General features: G+C 29.4%; 1 protein-coding gene across 1 annotated transcript in view; it reads right to left on the reverse strand.

The window, feature by feature from the left end:
* Positions 1-11,694, reverse strand: part of LOC117171007 — a 254,157-nt gene that overhangs the window by 134,330 nt on the left and 108,133 nt on the right. The window contains exon 2 of the mRNA XM_033358052.1: positions 1,404-1,467. The gene's annotated coding sequence lies outside the window, so the exon portion shown is untranslated. The remainder of the gene's footprint in view (positions 1-1,403; positions 1,468-11,694) is intronic.

Here is an 11,694-nt window from a genome sequence, read left to right on the forward strand (position 1 = left end):
TCTTAAAATGGTCAGGAATCACGAAGAAGTGGGCAAAGGAGCGTTTCTGTACAAAGCAGCGGAGTAGGCTGCTGAAGCACTCGGACTTGACTTCAGTATTAGAAGTGAGCAAAATGCATCAAATCTTATCTATCTCGAGTACTCACTCCTGAAAGCCCGGATTAAAAAAGCACAAGAGAAAAATTTTCGTGAACAGCTCCTCGATAAGAGGATGCACGGTATCTTCTACAGAAATGTGAAGGATCAGTCAATGTCTTGTGAGCTAACGTTTCCTTTCCTTAAATCGCCCGGATTGAAGTCTGGTACGGAGGGCTTCATTTTTGCATGCCAAGACGGTGTCATTTCCACCTTAACATATCGTCGCCACATTTTGAGCCAAGAGATTCCCGATGATAGCTGCAGGGCGTGCTATGCACACCCCGAGCATTTAGTTCACATACTATCAAAGGCACAATGCGGCACTAAGAGTGCTTTATTACCATCTCTGTCATTCCTACGGCATTCACCTTAATATCGCTCCTCTAAATGCTCCTAGGGCAATTGAGTCAATTGTTGAGAATGGGAAGTGCCGCATATAATGGAACTTTATATTCTCGACAATCGTTTCTGTTGCTCACTCGAGGCCTGACATGGTTCTTCTTAACTTCGAGAAGTGAATCATGTTCATTATCGAATTTTCGGCTCCAGCTGACAAAAACATCATAATCAAGGAGAATGAAAAGAAAGAGAGGTATCGAGACCTTATAAGGGAGTTGCAACGATTGTACCCGGAATATTCTGTTAAATTGATCGTCCTTATCATCGGCGCTCTTGCAGGTGCTAAGCTTTCACTTGCTAATGGCCTAAAAAGCATCCCTGCGTGCCAACAATGTGCTAGAACACTTGCGGAAAAAATGCAGAAGGCGGTTGTCCTTGGGTCGCTCCGTGGTCTTAGGGTGCACGAGGTTTTTGCTGGATCGTCGTATTGATTCATTTACAGACTGTAACCACCTATCTCACGGTCGTGAGACGTGGTTGTGGCTGAAATTTTACCGCGATTTCGCTGGAAGCAGGTGCAATTTAATTATTATGATTAGTAAAGGGATCAGTAATTAGAAATAGCACTTTACTAATTTCCTACTGGAATCTCGACTGGAATATACCTTAGCTCCAATGTTCTACTTTCCAGACTCTAGATCACATTTTGATATGATATTTTATGCATATACGTAAACAAGAATTTCCTTTAAAGATAAAAGCCAAACCATTTTCAACTTTTTTCATTTTAATTGTGATTTCTGTAATTATAGAAAATGAGATACTGACAGCTTGACATTTTTCGAAAAGATGTCTAGGGGCTATATTTTACCATTCATATGTTTCTTTAAGAAGATTGCTGTACTCATTTCACCCTCAGAACTTACCTCTTCTTACTCTCTTCGCTCATCTGGAATTTCTCTATCATTAATTCGCTGCATTTTGATTAATCTGAAACATAGGTAAACAAACATTTACATATCAAAACAATCATTCCAATTTCAAAAGTAAATTGCATTTAGCTTAGAGATAAATTATTCATTTTCTCCACTCGAAACAAGCATTCAAATACTATACCATGGAAGATAAATATTTAATGTAAATAGTTTTGTTTGAAGAAAAGGCAAGGAGCAGAAGATAGAGTAAAGGCGTCAAATAATTTGTGAAACATAAATTCTAAAGAATGAGAATTAAAGAGGTAAGTATTAATTTTTTTAAATTGACAACTTCCATTCTTACTTCCATTAAGACGCATTAAAAGAATGTTTCCCATGAGTTTTGAGAAGCAATTATTTTCTCAATTTGTAAGAATGTGCTAAAAAGTATGTACGTGCTATTATGTGGAATTTATTATGTAAAATAGTAGAAATAAAATTCAAAAGCAATGCTTTTTATAATTAATGGAAAATTATATCTTAAAATTAAATTGAAATGATTAAAAATTGTAAATAGTATTTTTAGGGTAATATAACATGTTATATTCCAAATATTTTAAAGATTTTTCAACTCTATATTTTTATTAGAAATATCAATTTTTGTTTTAAAATTTTAACAAAATTGATTTAAGATGGTAAGTTTTCTTTGAAAAATTATCTTTTTATGCTCAAAATCATCACTTTCCCGTAAAAAAATGTTATCATAAACTAAAAATATTCTAAAGTTGTAAATCTTCTTGAAAATTTATAACGATTTTCGGTTAAAAATGAAAACCTGTCCTAAAATTCTTAAAAAATTATATATTATTTGAAATACAATGATTTTTGTTTGAAAATGTCGATTATTGGTATCAAACGACAACATCCTAAAATTTTACAAAAATTGGGAGTTTATTAAAAAATGGAATGATTTTTTTAAATTGCAAATTGCGATGGAAAACCCTAACATGATATAACAAAAAATTATTCCCTCCCTGGCTAAAACCTTGTCTTTTTTCAAATGCTTTCAATGGAATTTAAATATTTTAGAGTATTTTAAAAGATTCCAAGAAAGTTTCAAATAATTTCAATAATTGAAACGGGTTCCAAAGGATTAAAAAGATTTTATGGTATTTTAAATCTTTCTAGAATTTTTCAAATGATTTAAAAGATTTAAAGGGATTTTAAGATATTTCAAATATTTTAGGATATTTTGAAAAGTTACAATGAAGTTTCAAGCGATTAAAACAATTTTAAAGGGTTTTCAAAATATTGCAAAGGATTTGTAATATTTAAGGGTATTTTAAGCGATTCTAAAGAATCTTAATTAGAATTCAGTAATTGCAAGGTGTTTTAAAGGATTTACAATATTTTTGGGTATCTTTAAAGATCCCAAGGAATTTTTAATAGATTTGAAGAATTTGAAAGGATTTAAAATTATTTACAAGATTTTAGGGTAATTTTAAATATTCCAGGGAATTTTCAGAACGGCTAATAATTTCAACTTCTGAGAAAGAAACATGATCAAATTCGAAAATTTTCAAGATTATAAATTGTATTATTTAAAAAAAATCGTAGAATTTAAATCTAATGATTTTCGAGATGTTTTTCATTTAAAAATACCAATTTCAGGTGAAAAATACGCCAACATAACCTTCAGGTGTAGAAATAATGTAAATGTTCTTTGAAATCTTATAATTTTTTTACTAAAAATACCATTTAGTCAGTAGAAAAGATATATAGAACCTAAAATTGTTTAGCACTGAAATTTTTATTTGAGATCTAATGATTTTTGTTAACAACCCAGGAAACAAAAATCCATTTACTTCTGTTTAATGGATTTCGATGTCTTTTGAATTGCGTATCTGTCACTAGAATTCCAAAATTGCCGCTGATTTGTTTTTTAAAGACTTTTTTTGTTATAATTTTGTTTAATATAACTGAAATAACAAAAGGAATCTAGTAGAGCGGCGAATGATTTATTTTAATCTTTCGATAATTTATAAATTTAAAAAATCGTGTGAAATATGGCAGCTTAACCAAAAAAAGTCGGTCTCATACAAAAAGAAGGAAACCGATTCAATATAACCTTGCTTAAAATGGTCATTGCAGTACATGGCAGATTCGAAGCTGCTTGAGAAAATGATCGATTCACATACTCGCAAACCGATTCTGTTTTAACTTTCTGAATCTGCAAATGACAGATACGCATTTCACAGAGTCGTCTTTTCAATGGATTCTTTTTTCCTGAGAAGAACTAATTCAAAATAGGGAATCTCATTGATGATTTGTGTTTAATGAATTTTGTTTAAAAAATCCAGTATCCAGTAACAATTGCTAACACAATCTAAAATCGTCGGAAATACTAAGTCTTTCTCAAGTTGCAGTAGGATTACATAATTTCTTTTTATTAAAACGATTTAATCAAGATCTTATTTTTTAGATTATTATTTTTATCTCTATTATTATATTTTTGTTTAATTTATCTCTTAGTAACCCAGAAGCGACAAATAAAATAAAAATGTAACATAAAATTCCTGAAATGAAAAAGTGCACAGAGAAAAATAAATTTCAACCGAAAATTCCGACGCAAATAACATCGTAATCACCACACATATTTAACGTTCTGACACCTCTCGGAAAAATTAAAAACTGCGTTTCTCTATTTAAATTGTACAATTAAAATAAGGTATAATAGTTTTTAAATTGAAATGCCGTTTTGCAAATTAAAAGAAAAAGCAATAGTAAATTAAGTTCTAAAATTTATTCACTTATGAAAAAAGTTTGAATATAATTTATTAACTTATTTAACTGTAGATATAATTTGCCTCCAGCTGCATTTATACATTTCGGAATATTTCAAAATTAAAGTTGAATTTATTGACTTTGAAACTCTGCAGTTATTTGTATAACTAATTTAAAATGATTTAATACTATAGCAAATATTAATATGTTATTGCAAAATGATTAAAATATTTTGCGCTGATAATGATGAACAAAGCATGTCACTCGCATATAAATTTCAATGGCCAAGAGCTTTTAACAACAAGGAAATTCAATGAACTTTCATAAAAAAAAGAATTTGCGCCTAGCGTTTGATAAAAATAATAAAGCAACATGATTTTGTAAAATAAATATAAAATATACTTATAAAACTTAAAATCAGTAAAATCAAAACAATTTCAAACTGAAGCCCTTTAGAATTTAAAAATTGTATTGTTGGGAACATTACAAAATTAAAGAATCTTGAAAATAAAGCCATCAAGCTTTAAAAATCTGAATTCAAACAATATATAAAAGCAATTCCTGCATAATTTAAATCTTTTTAATTAATTTTTTTCAATGTGCTAATTAAAACCTGTTTTGACTGTTGAAATTCTTTTTTATATCATTACACACATCATGTTATTTGTTTGATATCCATTTTTTATGTAATATTTTATATCATATACGTCCAATAAATATGGATAAATAAATTAAATAAATATTAATGCCTGGAAATCCTTGCGATCCTTTGAAATCCCCTTAATTCTTTTGAAAATTTATTGAACTCCTGAAAATTGTTTAAATCATATGAAAATTCCTTGAAATTCTTCAAATTTTATGGTATTATGAATTTAAAATGATTATGCTTCCAGGAAATTTCTTGAAATATTTTTCAAACTGTAGAAACTCCTTATAAGTATTTGAGATTCCGTGAAATCTTTTGAATCATTATAATCGTTTCAAATCTCTGGAATCCTTTGAAATATTTGAGAGCCCATTAAGATATTTTAAAAACCATTTAAATTCTTCAAAATCCCTTAAAAATGTAAAAAAAACTGCTCAATATACTTGAAATTCCGTGAAAAATTTCGAAATATCACGAGATCCCTTGAAATTTTTGAAATCACTTAAACATTTAGAAGTCCATAACAATATTTTTAGAGCTATTAAAATTCCTCAAAATCCCTTGAAATTTCTTATAACATTCGGAAATCCTCTGAAATTCCATGAAATATTTCGAAATCTTAAGAAATCCTCTAAAATCCATGGATATAATCAAAGAAAATTTTTCTTTTCAAACTATCTTGTTAGTGGAGCAACTCAGATTCCTCAGAGAAAGAAACGGTTTTCATGCAACATCCATTTTGCACACTGTGAGAATGACAATTTTTCACTTTGATTATCAAAGAGATTTTTTTCGGTTTCATGATGCATTTTTATCGAATCGGATTTCATAATTTAAGCAAAAAATTTCTGTAGGACAGTGACTTTTTTTTCGTTTAAAATTTGAAATCTCTTAAAATCCTTTGAAATCTGCGAAATAATATATAGTGTCAAAATTTAGAGTAAGAAATATAAAATCTTACGTAAGAAGGAGAGGAGCTGTCAAAAAAACCTACTAATTCTTACAATAAGTGGGGAGGTACTCAAACGACCAAAATCATCCTTATGTAATTAATGGACGTTGCGTTATGGATTATGGTATGCTACCTTTTATTTATACATACCCATTTTGATTTAAAAATGCACTTTTTGGGTGCAACTATATGTGATTGAAGTCCGTAACCGTTATTCAACGAAGATACAAAAAAATTTAATTACAGCGTACCCTATAGATACGGCCCTCTGATATAGTTCTTCCGGCAATTGACGCCGCGCTACAAGCAGGAGTAAAAGGAATTGCGCGGGAAGATCGGCGGTCGCTCAGGCGTGGAAAAACAAAACCGTTTTCTACGAAATGGTCTTTTATCTGGGTAATTCCCCACCTCCTCCAGCCCCGAAACCGTCCCAGTCTCAGAATTTTACTGTACTTAAATCAACTTTTGTATTGTTTGATTAACGACAAAATAATGATATAGGATAGAGTGGGATTAAAAGTGTCAGGGGGGAAAAGTGCCACATACGATAACGCAATAAGAAATAATTTGTAGGGCGGGGTCAAAAGTGGCCAAAGTTTATTTTTCATAACACTGCGCCTAAATTACATATGTGGCACTTTTTCCCTATGTCACCTTTAACCCCACCTTACCCTAAATAATTTTAGCTCGTTTTAACTCTATTATAATGTAATAATTAATATTTTAAAGAAGTTAAATATATTTAGTAAAAATAAAAAAAATCTCACAACCCTCTAAACAGTCTAAACATTCAGTTCTTGGCTTTTCTTTCACGAATTATACTCAATGTCAGACAATATCAGAAAAATGTTTTACTCAATGTATCCTCATTAGAGTCATTAAACAACTGCCTTTTATCCACTCAAGTACTCTTTACACTTTCAGAGTGAGTTTTTGTATCTGATAAGGAAATAAAGTTGAAACTTTTCTGGGATTGTCCAACATTCAAGAACCTAGGGCATAGAGAAAAGTTAGCATTTTTCCTTACAAGAAATATATAATAGAAATTATGACATTATAAGAGAGTTAAAATCAGCTAAACCCATAAATTTAATATTTTTCACGTTAATCAGACAATAAAAAATTTATTTGAGTAATTTACATTTTTTTATTTTCGTTTATACAATTTTTGGGCTTCAGTTATTAAAATGAGTCGCCATAAAAGTATTTTATTGAACCCAAAAATTACGTTTATGATTTTAAGCATTATTGAAAATGCAGGCCACATTTATTAGAATGGAACCATTGGAATAGAAAAGTGAGAGTGCTCTAAATTTTATGAGATCGAAGTAAAGAAGTAAAAGAAAAAAAAGTTCTGAACGAAGACTGAAAGTCGTAAATCTGTCTAGTAAGCAACGAACAATGGGATTTCGGTAAATTCCCATTTCCTCGCAGCCTACCATATAGCTGTATAGCATATAGCCATATACCGTAGAGTTTGCCTCATGCTGAATTTTCCCCTAACCTTTGTGCCACCGCACCCCCAGGACCGACGTTGAGGCGCCCTGTGCACACCAGCTATTTCGCTCGACTTGTTCATTACTGTCATTAGCGAACGTGGAACTGCCGACAAATTATTATTTCCACTGCAGTGCTTTTTTAGGCAACAAGAAAAAATCGCTTTCTCCAAACACGGAAAGTAGAGTACTCAAAGGCAGGTTGACGCACTCAAAATTAAGTATTTTACTATTAACAAGTTTTATTCCAGGAAATTCAAGTACTTATTTAATAAATTGCCATTAAAATTTGCAATTTATGATATGTGTGCTCTTTTCTCATTTTTCCAAATAGTCAAGTAGGCAATTGTGCAATCATGCTATTATTCAGTTTTATAATTTTCAAGAACAATGTATCGTGGTAAAATTTCTTATAATTTGTTTTTAATAGCAAAAATATTTCTAACATGATTCTCCACACGATTGTTATTCATATAATCAAAATAATTTTTATTGCTGTGCAAAATATTGAATTCAATGTAGAAAATGATGAAAACCTGACCTTCTTAAAAGTACAAATCTATAGTATAAAAGAGAAAAAAAGTTAATTTTTTCCTCTGCTGCATGAAATGTAGGGTCGTAGATGTAAGCATGCCAGCAGAGTTAGTGTGGTCAAGAGAAAATTTCGAATGAAAAATAAATTAGTTTTGAACTTTTTTTGCTACAACATAAAGATTATATCTTTTATTATTTGTATAAAAAAAGATTACCGTTATTAGTTATTGATGCAATCAATTAACATTAAAGAAACTGAAATGCTTTTAGAAAACCCCAATTTGTAATTTACGGGGCGGATTTTATAACCACCATTTTTTCGCTGGACGACATTGGCCTTTGGAAAATTTTAAAGAATGGTTCGAATTTTAATTTCAAAAGTATTTGTACGAGAAATTAATGTACACATCTTTCTTTCTCTATCCAAAAATGTTATAGCTTCTTCCGTTTTTAGCGTTGACCAGAAAATTCCGTTTCTTAGAACATCACATTTTCTGTCTTTTTACATTCTCATCACAATTAGGAGGTAATAATTTTATGTAAAATCAGACTATTGAGGATTTCTTTAAAAACACACGTTTGTGACTAACGGTTCTCATTTTAAAGAGCCAAAAAATACTAAAAAATAAAAAATTTCATGCTGTGACAAAACTATCCAAGATAGATAAAAATGTATCAAATGTTGACGTTTTGAGACCCTCTAAATCCGAAAAACAGGTTTTTACGAATGGGTCCATCTATCTGTCTGTATTTATGTCTGTATGTTCGTCTGTCTGTGAGCAGGATACTTTTGAAAAATTTAGTTTTAGTGTCAATAACTGAAAGTCATTTTCGTTAGCCACCGACTTTGGATCAAAATTCAAAAAGTGAGCTCATTTTGAAAAATTTTGAGACCACGTGTTTCAAGATTCAAAAATATTATATATGGTTATTCGTAGTACTTGAAAATACGAAAATTTTCACCTTAATACTTTTTTCGATTAAAAAAAATTACCAAATTTATAGCACTTACAAAATTCAAAAAAAAAGGAAATGAAAATGAAAATTTTAAGCTAAGTAATGCACGATATGAATCATAACAACTGTTGCCATTTTTTCGAAAGAAATTTAATTCAAATTTTGACAGCACGAAAAATAATGAGAAATTCAATTTTTCGATCAAATTATGCAAGATACGACAAAAGATAAATGGATAAAAATTATGCATAACAAAATCTACAAATTTGTACCACATTCTTTGAGCCATGTCATCTTTTTTTCAGTAAAAGAATCAGTGAACATATCAAGAAAATAGTTGTGGAATTAAAATCTTGTAAAATTAGGATTTGAGTTTTTTTACCCGTATCACAGTTACGGAAAATCTAAAATCGTTGATACTCTATTAAAAAAAAATTGAATATATTTCTTCACGCAAAGTGTTTGCTGATTTGAAATATTTTTAATCAAAGTACAACTTCATCATTTTGTATCATAATTACCCCTATTGACCCTACAGAAAATTCCGATGCTGTGAAGTGTAAAGTAACTTATCTTAAATGAACGTTAAATTAATTGAAGTTCAATACATTTTTAAGGTACATGTAAGTAACTTCATGAAACTTAAGCTACCGAAAACGTAAACTTCTCCTGTTATAAGTTTAAAAAAGTTCCAAAACTTGTAACAGCTGTATATGAAGTAGAAATATCTATGAACAGTGATATACTGTACTTGTTTAAGAATCATATTCATTTGAGAGAATTTATTACATTGTATAAGAAATTAATAAATATTTTAATAAATTTAAAATACCTATTAAAAATTGTTTGAAGTAACATAATTTTGCAGCCCAAGAATTGCTGCTTATTGGATACTTTACAATGAGTACATAAAACATGAAGAAAAGAGAAAAAGGCAACAAATGCTCTTCTCCAGGCGTAACTTAAATGCATGAAATGGTCTGTGTCTACCTGTCTGCTTCAGTCTCGACTTCTTATTACATAAAAGCGACTGTATTTTATCCATTAAGGAATACACTTTTAACCAAATTTTCTCGATATGATAGCAAAAAGGATCGAATTAGACAATAAAATTAGATCGATAAGAAACAAGTTTGCTATTTGACTTAAATTATTAAAGTCTTTTTAATTATTGATCGCAAACTGACCAGTTTTTTAAACAAAGCTTAAATCTACATTTAACATTAAAACTAAACTGACATTAAAATTGTAATTTGCTTACAATCTACTAGAGTTTTTCTTGCAATATGTTTTAACTTGATCACAAAATGTAATGTTTGAGAAATGTATAGAATATATGTTCAGTGTTCGATTTTCAGCTCGACTACACACTTATTGTCAATTTCTCGCAGTTCAATGATTTTCCGCTGAGAAGAGAACTGGAGAGAACAGTTCCAGTTATTTCGCAAAGAAATTTTTGATTCAATGGGCCATTACTTTTACACCAAATCTGCGGGGTGGCCGAAAAAATGTATTTTTAAAACCCCCTGACTTTTCCCTGATGTTTCCTTGACCAATATTTCATTTTCCCAAATATTAATATTCAAAGACCAAGATTTTATTTTTGTAAGGGATGAATTTACAACAAAACAGTTGAATTTTCGACCCATAAAGACCACTAAACAATTAAACTTTAAGCATGGAAAGTTGCATTTTCAACAAAATAATTTAAATTGTTAGAAGTCAGTTGAATTTCCAATAAAAACATGAATTCTCAATAAAAAATGTAATAGTTGACATTTGAAGAAAAATTTCAATAAAATAGTTAAACCTTCAACCTACATATAAAGATAAAGATAAAGATAAAGATAAATTTCCAGTCCAAACATTTATTTTAAACAAGGAAGAATAAATTTTCAACAAAATAGGCAAATTTTCAGTCGAAGAGATTAATTTTTAACCTAAATGATAAATTTTCTATCCAAAATTTTTAAAAATTAGAGTTTTTTAGTCAAGAAAGAAAAATTTGATCTATATTATTGAACTTTCTAGTAAAAAGGGGAATTTTCTGTACAAAAGTTAAAATGTTCAACCCGAAAATATAATTATTAAAGAAAAAGCTTAATTTTTAACTAAATAGTTGCAAATTTCAACCAAAAATGGAAGTTACATTTACGATTAAAAAAATAAAATTTGAATAACAATAACAATCTATATTAACTTTTACCCAACTAGTTGACTTTTCAATTTAAAAAGTTCAATTTTTAACAAAATAGTTAAAGTTTCAAACAAAGCGGTAAATTTTCAAATACAATAAAAAATCTTAAACTGCAGTAGGTAAATTTGCAGTAGAAAGAATTAATTTTAAACATACCCACAAAAATAAAGAAAGAAAGTGAAAAAAAAACAGAAATACGTAGAATTACAAGGAAAATAAATTACTGACAAGAATATTATATCAGGGCGACCGCAGAATTTATTTTTTAGAATTATCTTATTTTTCTCTGAAAAAAGGTTTATGATCCCCGATCATTAATATTGAAAGACCAGAATCTTAATCAAGTAAAACGTTTTAAACATAGAATCTTTTACAAACGAAATAAATAAATCTCAAATAATAAATTTCAAATTTCAAATTAATGATCATTTACAGTTATTGAAAGTACATCTTATAGAAATTCTCTGACGTTTACTAAATATTTTGTGAAAATCCCTGACTCTCCCTGAAAAATAAAATTTCCTGAATTTTCCCGGATTTCCAAATTTTCTCTGACCTACGGCCACTGTAGGTCTATAGAAAAGAATTGAAAAGCAAATATGAAGGATTTATAACGTTTTAAACAATATTTTTGGCGTAGCATTTGAAAATTAATAATTATAATTATTATACAAGTCGGGGATCAAGGAGTTTATATAAAAAAAGTCAGAAGGGGAAGTGTACGAGGCGGTATAGGG

The sequence above is a fragment of the Belonocnema kinseyi genome, chromosome 4 (genome assembly GCF_010883055.1).
Source record: "Belonocnema kinseyi isolate 2016_QV_RU_SX_M_011 chromosome 4, B_treatae_v1, whole genome shotgun sequence".
Lineage (NCBI taxonomy): Eukaryota > Metazoa > Arthropoda > Insecta > Hymenoptera > Cynipidae > Belonocnema > Belonocnema kinseyi.